General features: G+C 37.3%; 1 protein-coding gene across 4 annotated transcripts in view; it reads left to right on the top strand.

Annotated features, from left to right (window-relative positions):
• The window catches only part of Septin10 (septin 10), a 55,664-nt gene that overhangs the window by 5,306 nt on the left and 32,547 nt on the right, over window positions 1–17,811 (top strand). The window lies entirely within an intron of this gene.

Below are 17,811 nucleotides of genomic sequence, written 5' to 3'. Positions count from 1 at the left end.
TAGTGAACCAAAGAGAGAGCCATCTTATGAGGGCCAGGAAGCAAAAGAGAGAAACAGACCATTGTCTCACAGGCTTCTTGAGGGCACACTTGAAAAGATATCTTGGCACTGCAGTGAACTCTACCTCGTGTCCCTTCCTTTGTTTGTTATACCAATGAAGGGGCAAGCTTCTAACACTTAGGCCTTTGGGGGACATTGCAGATTCAAGCTTTAGCAGCTCCTAAACATCAGAAGCTTCTATGTGACCTAAAATTGTATTACATTTGTTCAAGTTAGTTCCACCGATGCTGTGATAGAACATTGACCCTCTTGAGGAGGGTCATTTTAACTTTGCAGTTCTTCATCAAGGAAAGCAAAGACAGGTCAAGACAAGAACCTGGAGGCAGGAGACTATGAAGTGCTCAGTCTTATTTCACATGTGTTGCTCAACCTGCTTTCTTATACAATTCAGGACCACCTACAATGGGGCCTTTATCAATCATAAGAAAATGACTCCCAGGCATGCCTACAGGCCAATCTAGTTCATGTTGACAAAAGTAACCAGTATAACACTTTGCTAGTTCCCTTATTATAGTGATTTTTTGTTTGTACTTTTAACAAATAAAGTTTGCCTGAAGGTCAGAGCGGCAGCTAGCCACTAGTTTAGTGATAGAGGCCATACGGTGTTGGCTCACACCTTTAATCCCAGCACTTGGGAGGCAGAGGCAGGCAGATCTCTGTGAGTTCAAGGCCACCTTGGGCTACATGAGATTGATCCAGTCTAAAAGAGAAACAAAGCCAGGTGGTGGTAGTTCACACCTTTAGTCCCAGCACTAGGAAGGTGGAGTCAGGAATGATTGGAGCAGAGAGAGGAATGTAAGGTGGGAGGAGACAGGAGTGCATCCCATTCAGTCTGAGGATTCTTAGAAACAGGATTGAGCATTCAGTCTAGAGAATTTGTAGGGACAGGATTCGGTAGAGGTAATAACTAGTGGCTGACTTCTCTGCTTCTCTGATCTTTCAGCATTAACCTCTGTATCTGACTCCAGGTTTTTATTATTAAGACCAATTAGAATTTGAGCTACACCTTACCCTCTCTTTCAGATCAAGATTTGACAATACCTTTTGTTAAAGGGTTAAAAAGGAATACTGTCAGGTTTGTGAGCTATACAGTCTGTCAGAAGCTATGTAACTCTGCCCCTGCTGCAGGAAAGCAGGGTCTGTAAATGAAGAGGAGTGCACTCTTAACACTTGGCTAGACTCCACACACCTGTAGATTTCCTTTAGCTATCTCTGACTCTTGGAGTTGTTTCTCCGTTCTTCAATATTCTAGTCTTCATCTGTTGCAAAGAGAAGTTTCCTTGATAAGAGGTGAGAACTCCACTTATCTGTGTGTATAAGGACACATACTTAGAATCTTGTTAGGGTTATGTTGATTTAGTAAAGTGGTGGTTGTAGGTTCTCAAAGATCCATCAAAATCCACAACTTCATTATTCATTGATAGATAGCTAGGTTTCCAATACCAGGAATGATTTCCCTCTAGTTGAGTGGGTGGTAAATCCAGTTAGTGAGCTGTTGGTTACTGCCAAGGTATGCATGCCACCATACCTTTCATGCTGGTCATTGTTGTGGTTCATATTATCTGTTATAATTATCTGTTGGTTGCTTTTCTCTTTTGGAAGCTTGCATTGTGTCTTCTGGTACTATGAAAGTTAGTCCTCAGGGAGCAGGCTTTCATGTAAGATCTAGTTTAGGTCTCCTGGGTCTGTGTTAGAAGTACATGGTGTCTTCAGGAGTAGGGACTTAACCTTTTACGAGCAGTTTTTTCCCCCAGCCTGGTCCCACAGCCGTGTCAGCCCCCAAATACACACAGAGACACTGTATTAGATATAAAGCTGTTGGCCTGTTACTAGTGTTTCTTATTGGCTAGCTCTGTCTTAAATATTAATCCATTTCTAAGTGTTTCCACATGGTCTTCCCGGAGAGAGGGTCTGGACCTCTTCTCTCAAGTCTCTACATCTTGAATATCTTCTACTACATCTCCCAGAATCCTCCTGGTCTCCTAGTCCCGCCTGTCTTGCCTTCCTATTTGCCAACAGTGCTTTATTCATTAACCAATAAGAGAAACATATTTACAGAATGACATCTTCCAGCAGCTCCTCTTTTCTGTCTAAAATAAAAAGAAGTATTTAAACTTTAACATAGTAAAATATATAACAAAACAGTTATCACATATGAACTATAGTTAACAATATTTAGTCCATTAACATTTAGCAAGATTTAAAGAAATATTCCATCATCTATCCATCTTTGTGAATCTAAAGTATTATATGTAACTTATTTTTAATCCTAACTAAGGAAAACTATAACCATAACTATCTGTCTTCAATTCCATCAAAGATCACAGCAGTTTAATATATAAACTCTAAAAATGTTAGAGACAACTCACCTGATCAGTCACCTTAAGTTTTTCCGTAATGTTCCATCTTCAGCCTGTAGGCCTTAGTGTGTCTGGCAGACTCCTCAGCAAAGCAGGAGTTAAACGGTCCACCTGTATTGGCCGTTTGTCAGTCACTTTTCTTTGTGTCCTGCAGACTGTCTGGCAGACTCTTCCAGAAACAGAAACCCTGTAGCAATGTCCATCTTGTATCAGCATGTGGGTCCTGCATGTCCAGTTTATACAGCATAAAGTCAAACACTCCAGACAAGAGCAGTATCTTGCCTAAATGGCTAGTTTTGCCATATTGGAAGTAAACTCCACAATGAGTTTCTTCAATGTCCATCTTCCTTTCTTACGCAGGTGGTGTTGCCAGGAGCAGTTGTGCCTCACTGTTAAGGAAAACCCTAAACCATTTTAAATGCCATATTATGTAGGTCTTTGAAAGGTTTGAAGAATGCCTATTCATTTGAAATACATCTCTATACATCTAGAAAACCTAACTAACTTAACTATAAGTTTTGACTATTATAGATAACATTACATTTTGAAATAAGCTATATAAACACAGTACCTAAACAAGAGGAGAAATATCCATATCACAAAATTGACCTTACAGTAAATGAAAATCCATTCCAAAACAAAGTATTCATTTTTATACCATAATTCCTTTTTTACCTTTAAAAGAGATTGGTTGTGATCATTAACCACTTACTTGGTTGTGATCATTAACCATTTATAACCAACCCCATTTAAATGAAAACAAACATTTATAAACAATATTTGGGAATTTGAGCGTCATTCTTTCCAAACTGCTTCCTGCTGGTAGGGGGTGCTGTCTTAGGGATCCTAAGAAGACACAAATCCTGGGTGTAATGGTCTGCATGCCTTCCTTGTCCCAGATGTTTTGAATGTTGGATCACCTGGGACATTGTTTCAGGGAGGTATTGCTTGGTCAAACCATGTTAGTCTGGAAGGAATCCATAGCTTTTCATTTTCTGTGGAAACAAAAATAGAAATTCTTTCCCCCAGTAACCTGTCCTTAGACTTAAATTTTGAAGTCAAAGCATTTTAAAATACATAAATTGGGGGCGGGGTTACATTTACCATCGGTACTGAGAGCTGTGCTTACCTCCTTGGTCTATGATGTCATCCAGCAGCATGCTGCCAGTTTGGAGATGTTGTCACTGCCACTGCCATTTGTTAGAGCCATGTGGGTTACCTCCCTTAAAGAAGTTGTGTAAATCTCTGCTAGTCTCTAGCAAAACAGCCTCGCCAAGAAAAATACTGCTACCAAGAAGACTTGTTTGTCTCTGTTATTTTGTTTTTAAAATCCTTTCTTAAGCTTTTGGTTTTAAGTGGAAGTTCTCAATACCCACATTGCAGGTGCCATTTTGTTGGGAGATGTTTTCCCCCCAGCATTTCATGCTAGTCACTGTTGTGGTTCATATTATTAGACTGTTGGTTGCTTTTCTCTTTTGGAAGCTTGCATCTTGTCTTCTGGTACCATGAAAGTTAGACCTCTGGGAGGAGGCTTTCATGTTAGATCTAGATTAGGTCTCCTGGGCCTGTGTTAGAAGTGCATGGTGTCTTCAGGAATAGGGACTTACCTTCCACCTTTGGGAGCACCCAAGGACAATAGAAAATAGCTTGTAATAGTTTTGGGAGTCTTTTAGACAACCTTGACCAACGACTTTTTCAAAAGAGTACTTCATATGTCTGGTATTGGGCTTTTGTTAGAAGGTCAGTGACTCTTGAGCGAAATATTGTCTGGTGTCACCACATTACCAATTAGATACTTAGTAGATCTTTGTGTTATTGCTTGACTGTTAATATGTTGATGGTTATAATCAAATAACTAATCCCAAAGTGCAAAAGTAACAATGCTGGTCTTAGAGAGATATCATTGGTTAATATCACTGGTTGCCCTTTCAGAGGACCTAGGTTCTTTTCTGAGTACCTACATGGCTGACAAACACCTGTAACTCTAGTTCCAGTGTATCCAGTGCTCTCTTCTAACCTCAGTTGGTACCAGGCAGACACATGGTGCATAGGTGTGCAGACATTATACCACTACACATCAAAATAAAACATAGCGACATGTACATGTTGGGCATGCCAAAGACAGGGTATAAAGTGCTTCCTTTAAGTAAAAGGTAGACTGTCTACACTTAATAAGGGAAGAATATAAAATTATTTGCCAGAATTTTAAAGATATATATGAAAAGAAAAAATTTTTATCTATGAGAAAAGAAAATGAAATGATACTTTAATTACAAACTACAAAAAGTTATAGTCATAATATATGGTTAATTAAGATGGAAAAGGCGTGTATGGTTCTACAGTAGATTTCTTTACTGACCAAAGTTCTTGGGATATGTTTCTTCCCTACCTCCCCCATACTGTTTCCAAAATTGCACCAAACCTATGCATATTCATATCCTAATTTCTGCTTATCATAACCAGTGACCTTAGTTTCAGACTCAGGGAGCACTTGTAAAATTTCTGTAACACAGATGGAACCCAAAGCCTCCTCTTTAGCTTCATCTTTGCTGTCCTCCTTGCTTTTGCATGGGGGAAGTCCTTAGACCTAAGTGATAATTCTCTGCAGCTTTGTAGCTATACCATTTCTGTTTACAAATTTTGCTTTGCCAATTCTTCTTGGCTGGGGAGATTTTTCTTCCACAGTGCTTTCTCTTGACACTACAGAGTTCTCTCTATTATATGCATCTGTTCCAATTGTACTAGAACTTGATTTAGCTTTGGTCCACAATGCCTGGTCCACACTTTCTTTAAAATATATGGCTTCTTAGTTCATTTGGGGAGTAAATGAAAATTGTTTTATTGGTAGACTTCCTTCTATTTCCTTTATGTCACCTTCCCTTCCTGCCCCAATAAGGTCCATTTTAAGATGTTTCTATGAACAATTATTTCTTCTTCTTTACCCTTCTCTGGATTCTCTTTTATTTTCTTTCCCTGGCCTTGGTAAAATCAGCAACTTCTCAGTGACTAGTTTTTTTTTTTTTCATTTAGCCCACATGGAGTGTAAGACCTTCACGCTCCCACTCAGGAAAGACGACACCCAGATCACTCATGAGAAGCGGTCTTGATGCAAATAGCATGAGGGGTTTTTATTCCAAGTGTACTGGGGTCCACAGTCATACGCCATGCAGGGGTAGAGGACTGAGGACCTCGAGGGCAGAATTGAGATAGCTTTTATAGGATTTACATCAAAGCTAACAAAGCCAGTTTCAAAGCCAGCCTGTTATTTTCACTAGGCCTAAAAGCAAGGTCATGGGATAGTTCAAAACTTGGAATGGTTAGTAAGGTTTCCTAGGTTACACCTGCAAGGTTAGGAGTATTTTTCTTTCTCAAGAACCAGCAGGCTCAGTAGACTTGTCCTTGAGCAGCTGGGAGAATGTACTTTCCAGTCAGGGAGTTATCCATATCTATTGGCAGAGGCTCTTGTTTTCTCTGTCTTTCTCTTTTTGCTATGAGTTCCATCTCTTAGTTATTAATTTTCTTTGTGGACAGGATGACCCATACCAGTTCCCAGACTGTTGTTGTGGATAACAACATTCTTTAGAAACTAGGTGATTATGAATAATAATAATAATAATAATAATAATAATAATAATAATAATAATAATATCCAGAAACCAGTCATCGTGATCAAGCTATTTCATGTGTTTTACTTTTTTCCTGAGCTTTGCATGCAGCTAGGGTGATTTTTAAATACATGCTGATGGACTTTTTCTAAATTTCTAACTTTCAGCAGTCATTAGAGAGTTCAGCTATATTTTCATCCTTTCAGGAGCAGGGCCCAAATAAATCTGATTTGTTTCCCACAACAAATACAGTTTTATTGTGCCTTTCCTTATACTAATCCATCAAGTCTATACATGCAGTGTCTATGAATCATTCTTTATTTTCATTACATCATACTTTCATGATTTTGTTTTTGCTTGAAGTTATAGTCTGAATTGAAAGGGACCCATGAAAACTCAATATTTTCATATCCCATTGAGTTTCCAAAACAAGTTTTGCCTTTTCATGTCCCAAAATTAACAAAATGCATCTGAATTTTCTTTTTTTTTTTTTTTTTTTTTTTTTTTTTTTTTGCTATAGTTTATACTTTCCCTACAGAGTTTTAAATGTTCTGGAAATTACTTTGTCATACCATAAGTTAGGGAAACTGGGCTTCCCTGATGTTAGCCTATCAAAGGACCATGGGGAAGGAATGTATTCAAACATCTGTAGTCTATTTTATGGAGAAGAAACTCACTAGGAGCTGGAGTGGACTAGAGAGGCAGATCTTAACAGGGTCAGGGGAAAGGATTCCCCAAGAATAGACTTGACTAACAAGAAGGTGGTGGGCTTCCCATAAGCTCTGGACTTGGGCCTTGGAGGGTTTTTTGTTTTGTTTTTTTGAGACAGGGTTTCTCTGTACCTTTGGAGCATGTTCTGGAAATAGATCTGTAGACCAAGCTGGCCTTGAACTCAGATATCCTCCACCTGTCTCTACCTTTCAAGTGCTGGGATTAAAGGTGTGCACCACCACTGCCCACCTGGCCCTGGAGGGTTAACAGTAGTATAAATCATGGCAGCAGGAGTCTTGCCCTCCCACAGGAAGGCAGAACTTTGTATCTGGAGAAAGTAAACTGGTGGGAAATAAAAGATTTATTTATTGATCTCAGGCTGCAAAGGTATACATGAGATTAGAAGTATCAGATTAGGGATAATATTTGAGTGCCAAGCTGAACAAATTTGAAATGTCCTCTTTGATTACATTTTGTGCCAAAGAAAATATTTGTTCTTGTGTTAGATAATATGGATAAAACAGTACGATACTCAGTGCTCAGTGTCACTTCCTGATAAAATTTATTATCTGCTCACACCTGAGCATGTGTATCTTCTGTGCATGATGTACCACATATCACATTCTCTGTACTGTACTGTATCACTTATGCTGGTGATATTCTAATTTAAATTTAAAGATCTAGGAAAAAATGCTGGTGAGAAAGTGACTTTCAGTTTTTAATCAGTAATGAATTGTAACTAGATTTTGTGACAAGTTGTTCAGTAGGTAGTTGAGTTAGTAAGTAAAATTTACTTATATAGCAAAAGGTTCCTTTGTAAGACAAAAGTATTTGTTACAGCATAGTTCATTGTAGTAACAGCAGAACATATTATCTCAGTAAAGAGAGGTATATACCATAGTACAGAATACAGCATTATATCATATAGAATGAGGAAGATAATGTTACATGAAACAATCTCTTGAGACTCATAAAACAACAGCAATAAGCAGCATAGTGTAGAACAGTTGGCTGCTACTGTTAGATACACAAAGGAGTCCAGCACACACGTGTACATCTTCCCTAGAGGGATTCACAAAAGACTAGTAACCTTTCAGGAAGAGACAGGAGATGCTAAGAAATCAGGAGTGGAAGCATCAGAACTACCATTGTAATATTAATTATTAATTTTGACAGTACTGTATTTATATCATTTCTTTTCTTGCCTTTCCCAGTCCAACTCTTCCATGTCTACCATCCCACTTCCTCTCAGATTCATACACACACACACACACACACACACACACATATATATTTGCATATGAATGTATATTTAAATACAACCTGCTGAATTTATTTTTATTCTGTATTTTTGCTGTGCTAAAAGTTGGATAGTAGTGTTACTGAGTCAGCACAGCTTGTCATTTCCCCTTTCTCAGCTATTACAAATAGTATGCTTGGATTTGATTTACAAATTGGGGTAGTAACCCCCTTATTCAGATCATACCTGGTAGCCTTTCTGAACACTTTCTTCTTGAGGACCTCCAGGAATAGTAATATGCAGGGCTCAGCTTTCTTGAAGGATTGCATAAGAAAATGTATCTAGTGGACTAGTACAGTGAGGCCTTTTGTATACACACACACACACACACACACACACACACACACACACACACACACTTACTTTAATAGGTTGACTAAACAGCCTGTTTAAATATAACTATTCCTGCCTTCCCAGCTATACTGGTATAGGAGCATTTCTGTTTTCCCCTGTACCTAATTCTGAGCACTGCTTTGGCTTATTAGAGTATTTCTTAAAACAAGCTAGTTAATTTCTTTATATTCTTATAATGTCTCTAAATAAAAATAGTGTTCTTGGCCTTCCCTTGTAAATGAGAGCTTACTGACTTCTTATTTGTGTGTATATTTATACATTAAGAAAATCACAGTATTTTTCCTTTTTACTTTAAGTTGTCATGCAAAGTGATGGCTTCATTATGATAATTTAATATACTTCATTCTTATTCATCCCCTTCCCTACTGCACTATCATCAGCCTGCCCCATCCTGCTGATTCTTTCCCCTCTGTAGTCATTTCACATATATTCCATTGCCCTTTTGTCTTTAACTCCTGCACCTTACCTTAAGATTTCTTCCTCCTGTATCATGGTCAATTCTTTTCCTAGTTACACACACACACACAAACACTTAGATTAGTCACACAATAGAAAATATGGCATTTTTTTTTTCTGAGTTTGGCTTATTCACTTGTTGATTTCCTGGACCCTCTGTTTTACTGGAAATGTTTCATATTTTTTTTTTGTATCTGAATAAAATTCCACCTACATTGCATGGATAAATGCATTAGTAACTCTGTGTTAATTAGCGAGTCATCAGTATTGCATCATTGTCAGATTAAGGAAAGCAATAAGAACATTTTCCCTTGGAGTCATTTAACCCACAGTGAGGCCAGATTTGAATTCTCCACTTTATCTCTGTCCTCCTAAACAAAGAAGCAGCTCCTGCTGCTATGTATTTATTGAGCTGCACAGAAAGCACCATATGGGGGAAGGGATCTTTAACAGAATTTACAAGGGATAAAGTCACTGGCTTCAACCTACCCAGATAAGAAATAATTATGACACCAACCAATATATGAATGTTGTGTTGAACATTTATGGTGGCTATTTGATTTAGAAGTTTGCTTTCATCTTTTGTATTTGTTGCTTTCACGAAAGCAAATGATATACATGCATTGTTCTGGGTCAAGGGTGTGGAAGAGTACATGATTTAAGATTATAGCTATGGTTAGTTGTAAAAGTTGATTACATGGAAAATGCAAGGCAAGTGAGGTTGATTGTTACATTGTTCTCTTAAAAGCAGATTAAACAGGCAGAGTACACATTTGCATAGCAGTCTCAAGGTGTGTTACTAACTCAGCAAAAGTTCTAGTCTTAGAATGAAGGAAATATTTTTATCATAATGCATTCTCACAATATATGTCTGTGTATATTTAATACATCTTGTTGGTCCATCTATTAATGGATGCCTAGCCTGGTTCCTTTTTCTAGCTATTGTAGGTATATAAATAAACATGGAAATGCTCTTGACTTAGAATCCTTTGGGTATATAATGCTTTTTAGTGTTTTTGAGGAAACTCCATGTTGATTTCCGCAGGGTTGTGTCAGTTTACATTCCTAGCAGCACTATATGAGGATTCCTCATCCCTCAAATCATTATTAGCATTTTTTTTAATGTCAGCTATTCTGACTGGGTTGAGATAGAATCTGAAAGTAGTTTAATTTGAATTTCTGAAAGTTTTTATTGATCATTTAAATATTTTCTTTTTGAGAATTGTGTTAAATTCCTGGCATGTTTATTGATTTAAAAACCTTTTATATTTATTTTTTGTAGTTCTTTATGTTAGAAGTGAGTTGGGGGGGGGTCACAAAGAAAGAGACTATTACTCCAGTTTAAGTGTCTCTACTTACTCTTGATCAAGAGTGTAGCTTGCCATGGCAGAACAAGGACAGAGGAACAGAAAGTAGAAAGTGCACTTGACTTTTCATACCAATGCAGGTGGTGGTGACTATGTGTGACCTCCCCTTCCCAGCACCTAGAGTCCAGCCTGATTGGTTAATCTTAAAAGAATGGGGACACAGAAAATGATGGGGAAAGAGACTAGCCACTTTAATCCCAGAAAATAGTAGAGCCTTTGTATAAAAAGGTTTTGCTGCATTTGGGTGTATGAGCTAAACATTTGTATTGAAGTCTTACAAGATTTGAAGCTGATAAATAATTAATTCCTTGTCATTAACACAAGTTAAAAACTCATATTTAATGTTTCTTACATTTATATATTCTAGATATTAATACTTTAAAAAAATTTCTGTGATCAAATAACATGGCCAAGACAATTTATAGAAAGAAGGGTGTGTTTGGCTTATTTATGGTCTCAGAGGAAAAAAAGAGTCCATCATGGCCAGGAGGCAGGCATGGTGGCTGGAACAGGAAGCTGAGCTCTCACATCCTCAACTGTAAGCACAAAGAGAAAGTGAACTGGAATTAGAGTGTGGCTATGTACTCTCTAGTGACATACTTCCTCTAGCAAGACTTTCTCCACCTAAACCAACGCCCAAAGCCCCAGGAGCTAGAAATGAAACACTTAAATAAATACTTGAGCCTGTGGGGGACATTTCTTATTCAAGCCATCCCAGATACCATGACCGATTTGTAGAGGGCAGGGCCTCTACCCCCCAATTCGGTGTCCTGTCTCTTTGCTCTGGTAGCGGTTTGCTTTGCCCAAGTTTTTAAGTTTCATATAATCCCATCTGTCATTTATTAGGATCCTTTTCAGAAAGCCATTGCCTATGCCTATTACTTGAAGTAATTTCCTATGTTTTCCTTTCACAGCTTCAAAGTTTCAGGATTTAAGTTTAAGGCCTTTGAACATTTTGAGTAGGATTTTGTTCTACATGTAACTATCCAGTTTTCCTAGTTACATTTGTTGAAGAGGCTGGTTTTTTTTTGTTTTGTTTTGTTGTAAACACATATTTCTGATACCTGTATAAAATTAGGTGACAGACTGTGCTCTTGTAGAGAGAAGTTTCTGTCCTTCCCCATCCTGCAGCCATTCAGTCCCACATAAACACACAGAGGCTTATATTAATCATAAACTGTTTGGCCAATGGCTCAGGCTTCTTGTTGGCTAGCTCTCTCTTAATTATTAACCCATTAATCTCTGTATCTCCACATGGTGTTGGCTTACTGATGATGCCTGGGTCTCTTATTTCCTCAGCAACTACATGGCATCTTCCTGGCTCTGCCTACTACCTTTCCCTATCCTTGTTTGGATTTCCTGCCTGGCTAAATCCTGTCTGTCCATTGACTGAAACAGCTTTATTCATCAACCAATAAGAGAAACATATATTTGCAGCATGCAGTAAGACATCCCCCATCATGCTCTCATGTCTGGGTTCTCTGTTCCATACTGTTGGTTTGCCTCTCTGTTCAGCATTGTGCAGTTCTTCTTACTATATTTCTGTATTATAATTTGAGACAATCTCTGTGATTCTTGTAACCTTGTTCTGTTTAGGATTGCTTTGGCTATTTGGGTCTTTTATGCTTCCAAATGAATTTTAGGATTTTTGTTCTAATTTTGTGAAGAATACCATTGGTCTTTTGATGGAAGATTTCATTGAATCTGTAGATTGCTTTAGGAAATGTAATAATTTTTCAGTATTGATTTTGCCAATTCATAAGCAAGTAGAGTAAAGACTGCTAGGCTCTGAAATTAAAAGGAATTAGATACATGTATTTATGTGTTTCTGTTTAATATTTAGACGTTGTTACACTTGTTTATTTGTGGTGTGTGTGTGTGTATGTGTGTGTATGAGAGAGAGAGAGAGAGAGAGAGAGAGAGAGAGAGAGAGAGAGAGAGAGAGAGATTTGGGACTTGGTTCTGTCCTACCTTGTGGGTTCTGGAAGGAAACTCTGGTCATTAGGCTTGACGGCAATTATTCCTAACCTCCTGAGCTATCTTGCTGCTTCCCTCTACTTCTTTCTTTCTTTCTTTCTTTCTTTCTTTCTTTCTCTCTCTTTCTCTTTCTTTTTCTCTTTCTTTCTTTCTTTCTTCCTTTCTAACTTCCTTCCTTTCTTCTTTTCTTTTCTTTTCTTTTTTTTTTTTTTTTTTTTTTTTTTTTTTTTGGTTTTTTGAGACAGGATTTCTCTGTTTTGCTTTGGAACCTGTCCTGGAATTAGCTCTGTAGACCAGGCTCACCTCAAACTCACAGAGATCCTCCTGCTTCTGCCTCCTGAGTGCTGGAACTAAAGGTATGCACCTCCAACGCCGGGCTCCCTTTTTCTTATATTAGGATTCGGTTTTATGTAGGAGTTCCTCAGATTGAGACCATCTACATGCTTGTTAGAGAATTTTCTCTGGTGTGTTAGGTATTACTTGTACTTGGCTTTCAGTGTTTTTGAGTCCAAGACTCTGAGGGGGTGTGGAAGTCATACTGGTGCTTTTGTTTAACTTTTCACTGGCTGTTCTCTTCTTGCCTGGTTCCAGCTGTTTTATTTTGTTCTTTGTGTGTGTGTGTGGTTTTTGTTAGGTTTGTTTTTCTTATGTTCCATAGCTTTTGCCTAAGATTATTTACATCTATTTGTGAGCCTTTGCCGTGTTGCTGCTCTCCTATATTTGGACTAGCTGTTCCATGCTCTCATGGAGAATTCTGGTTCAAAGTATCTCTCATGCTATAATTTACAAGCTATACAGCTAGAGCTGCTCCAGTCTTCTCTGTATATAGTATATCCAGTCTGTGGTCATCCACAGCCTGCTCAGTCTCTCTCCAGCTTGCTCTTCCCATAACACTCATGTCCAGGAGGGACTTGCATCTCCTTGGTAGTTGCTGCTGGTCCACACCAGTGAGCTGGCTACTACTGCAAATCTTGGTCTGGTAGAGGTAGAATGATGTATGTGGGTACCAGTTCCTAGCTGTTTAGGCTACTTTTGTGGGGCCTTGTGAAAATCTCATCTGGTTTATTTCCTTTCTGTGTATCATGCCCCCCCCCATTTTTATCTACCCTCTGTAACAGAGGTGGAGTAAACTCTAGTCACCTTCAGTGGCCTAAAGAGTTCCCTTAATATTTTAGGACCTTATCTCAAGTAAAACTAAATCCTTGGCTTTGACATGAAGAATTTCAGGATGAGTCATCATGAAGCCCAGTTGGAGTTCATTTAAAATAGGAAGAAAGGGTGCTTAGGGAAAGACTAAAAGCACCTGGGAGCATTTTCAGACCTGTGAGAGCAAACACAAACAGAAGAGTGAGAAGCCAAAATGTTTTCAAAGGAAACAATGTTAAACTATGCTGTGAAAGCTTGCAAAAAGGGTATTCAATAAATAGGATCAGCATAAGCCATCAACCAAAGCCCAAGAAGCCTGAGTTCCCCAGAATTAACTCATCAGTGTGCATCACTAGATAGTTGGGTACAGGAGGCCATTGCTGGTACCTGGTCTGGATGGGGTTAATCTTATATTGGTGTTTTATTCCCATAACTGATGAACTAAAGCATAACAACAGCAACAAAAGAAAGACAAACTAAAACCCCACATCTACAACCCTAACCTTAAAGGGGATAAGAGTTTGTGACCATATGAGTGGACAAGGCATGGAACCATAGAGTTAGGTTGTGCCAAATTATGTGTTCTGATGTAGTAGGATTTCATGAAGTTTTGTAGTGATAGACCAAAAAAAAGTCATAAATCAAGACTTCTCAATTACATTAGTGGAAATATCAGGTGAGATACAGTAAGCCATTTTAATTTAGAGAATTTTAAAGTGCTATACATCTGCCTAGAATAGCACTCTTCATGAGTGCTTGACTCCTTTATTGGCTGCTGGCATCTTTGTACTCTTCTGCTGTACAGAGTTTTAGTCAGCATGAATTAGAGGGGAGTATGCATACAGAGTATGGACTTTTCCCCTTCTTCAGTGCCTTTCCTGAATATCAACCCTAACTCTGTGATTCAACCTCCAAATGACTTTTTAACCCAGGAAAATGATTAATTCCTTCATAAGCCATACTGACCAGGTATATACTCAAGGGGAGGAACTAGGAAGATGTCAAGTAATAAATTGTCTTCTCTGGAATTTTTTTTCCTCCCTTGTTTGCTTTTTCTTAGTTCACTGTAGTGACTTGAAAGAGTTGTTTATAATTGCCATCAACATGAAGGCAGGTTTGGCATGTTACTTTGTCATTACAAGGACTTAGAACTATACAATTTTGTATTGTGCTGTTTTTTAGTTGACATTTTAATGTAGGGTTGTAACTGGAATACCAGAGTTGATGCTGCTAAATCTCCATAAATTCCAGTGAACATACCAGAATTGAATCTTAGTTGTTCTTTATTCAGAAAGCCAGCTGTCAGAGAAGATGGTAGATATACTGGTTAGTTTTTGTCAACTTGAGACAAAGTAGATTCACCCAGGAAGAGGGAACTTCAGTTGAGGAATTGCTTCCATCAGATGATTGCTCTGTGGACATGTCTGAGCACATTTTCCTGGTTAGTCCACCGTGGGCAGTACCATTCTTGGTGAGTGGTCTTGGTTTGTATAAGAAAAGCAAATTGGGCAAGTCATGGAGAACAGCCAGTAAGTAGTGTCCTCTGTGGTCTTTATTTCTGTTTCTGTCTTGGCTTCCTTTGATAAGGAACTGTAACTTGTAAACCCTTTCTTCTCTAAGTTGCTTTGGTCAAGATTACAGCAAGAGAGAAACAAACTAAGACAGTGGATAAACATACTAGATCTGTCATACATAATCATCTCTAGCTAATGAATGTTTATGTAAAACATCTTATTTCAAAGGGATTAAGAAATAACCAAATACGAATCACTGTGATCTAGGAATACAGGTAGGTTCAGCTTTCCTCAAATACTGTGTTCTGCCGTGGAAGTGATTACACAAGATTTTATTAGTTGTAGAATAAAGAAGGACATAAGTCAAATTATTTACCAAATACATTGATGAAGCCACAGGGAGCAAAGAAGGAAAACTTTGCTATAGGTTTCAGATACTGTCTGATGGCAATTTAAGTGGATTAGTAAAAGAGGTCTGACAAAAATATGTATTTTTTAAAAGTCTTGATAGTCACAAGGACCTGAGATCAGACATAGGTGGACAATCTTTCAAAGGGACTAAAAATAGCTCAAAATAACATTTCAACTCTATAATCTCAAAGTTGAATTATTTGGTCTCATAGAACCTTTAACACAGATGCAGATCACTTTTCTTCCCTTTGCAGAGCCTCTATTTTGTTTAGTACCTGCTTAATATAGACATAAAGAATGTTTTTCAAAGGGTAGAACTTAAATTTAGAAAGACTAATAAAAATATCTTAAGCTAAGGAAAAGTAAGCTTTAGCTGGTTTTGACAGTTATAGTTGTTTAGTTATTGGTCTGCATATTGGAACTATTTGTATGACAGGCTGATTAGATACATAGATTTAAGAATTTGTTCAGGAAAATGTTCTTATGATTACATAATTTTAGTTATTGTGTAATTTAGCGGGAATGCCTCAGGTAGGAATAATTTTTTTAAATAGAACTTTTTTCTGCTGTTAATGCAGTGGTAGTCCAGTAAGTGGAGGTTTTTACACAGTGGGAAAACCGACTAAGAGCAGATGACATTTAAGAAAGCCTCGTTGTTGTAAACAGAATCAGGCATCTATTTTATCTCAGGCATCTGTTTTATCTCAGGGTATTGCGTTTTGACCTTAGGAAGTTTAGTAACCTTTAATCATCAAGCATCGTCTCAGCCTCATAGCACTCATGTTGTCAAACTCTTGGCCATAACTCTTGGTCATAAACTCTTTCAATTTAGTTCCACCTTTTTTTTTTTTGTTTTTTACAAAAATCTTATTTTATTGTAAAAAAATGCATCCTTATCTAAAATATTAATTTTCCTAAAATATACTTTTTATTGTTTATATCATTTCTCTTAAGAGTTGAATCCAAATTATACACTTGATATAATATAGCCAAGTAATATTACCTGTTTAGTACCTAAGTTTTTGTTTTAATTTATACTTATACCCCATTGCCTTATGGAATTTTAAAATGTTCCTTTACCTTTTTTCTTTTAATTAAAATATAAGAGTTAGAGAAGAGAATGTCTCATTTTACCAAAGATCTTGAACACTAAATTATCTTATGAGCAGGAATGGAGAAAACCCCTAGAATTGGCAGTTTTGAACACAAAAAGATAATTAAAAAAAATTGAATAAGATAGCAAATGGTTACATTTTCTGAAGATGACAACAGAAAATGGGTGGAAAGGCCGACAAGAGAGGCATTGTTGGCAGATTAGATCCAGCATTTGTATATTTATAAAAAGTAACATAACTTTCTTGCAAACTAAAATAAAAAAAATTTAATAATATTTTATTGTGTTATAGCTATTAGGAACTTATTTATAATGTATTATATGTGCCACAGAAAGAACATTTCTCTTAGAAACAGAATAGGGGTTTCTCATGCCCAGTACTACAGTTTTTATTTGATAGTCATGACTCTTGTGGGGAATATTGTCAGTCTAAGTTTCATAACTTCATATGTACACAAACACGCACACACACCTACATAAACAAAAATATGATTCCTTGACACTTTTTCAAACATCCTTACTGTTATTAAGATTCTTAACTGTTGGATTGGTGACAGCTTATGGTCTGTTAAAAAGACCTTATAAGTTAAAACAATAGTCACTGGGACATTAGCTTTCAGTGGGAGTTAATACGTTAACTCAAGGTAATTTGCTTCTGGTTTGCAATATTTTAACTCTCCATAATATCAAATATCTGGTTTTACAGAATCTTTAACTGTAGTGCAGTGTTTCTTCTTTTTTTTTTTTTTAACCTCCCCCTCCTTCCCTCCCTTCCTCTCTCTGTCTCCCATCTCCAGCTCATATAAATGGGGGAAAAGCAACAAAGACAGCAAATGATTGCAAAGTTTAGCCTTGTCCCTCTAGTCACATAGTCAGCCTTGTCTCAGTGGTTCTTATTGGGTGCTTCTCTCTTTGTTGTCTCCTGCATTTCCCCCTCATTGCTGTCTCTTTCTGTGTTTCTGAGTTTGCTTATCGCCAAGGCCACTAAGCCTTGCATTCCTTTCAAGGCTCCATCTAGGTTTCGAGTTTCACTCAGAATGTTAGCAGTGTGTATGTGTTGAATTATTTATAATAAATATATGTAGAATCTTTCCTGTAACATGAAATACAAATATACCCTTATAATTCAGAATGTAAAAGTGCCACTATCTATACCTCTGTTTTCTAATCAGATTTTCCTAACTATTTAAGATTTATATATAAACATACTTAATGGCAATAATTCCTCTTTTTTGTTAGTGAATATTCCATAGTTTACTTGGATGTTTTGTTGGTTTTGGAGGTCACACATTTAATGTTAAAAATTGTGCTGGACTTTTGTCATATAAAAGTGAGTGTTGTGGGAGGTTCAACACTGGTTTCTAGTTTCACAGATGTGCCTAATCACTTTTATCTTCTTCAGTCAGAAATAGAAGTGGTGAAATCATCAGTTGCTT

This window comes from Phodopus roborovskii, unplaced genomic scaffold (genome assembly GCF_943737965.1).
Source record: "Phodopus roborovskii unplaced genomic scaffold, PHOROB, whole genome shotgun sequence".
Lineage (NCBI taxonomy): Eukaryota > Metazoa > Chordata > Mammalia > Rodentia > Cricetidae > Phodopus > Phodopus roborovskii.
The sequence above is the reverse complement of the archived record's forward strand: the minus strand, read 5'-3'. Positions and strand labels throughout refer to the sequence as shown.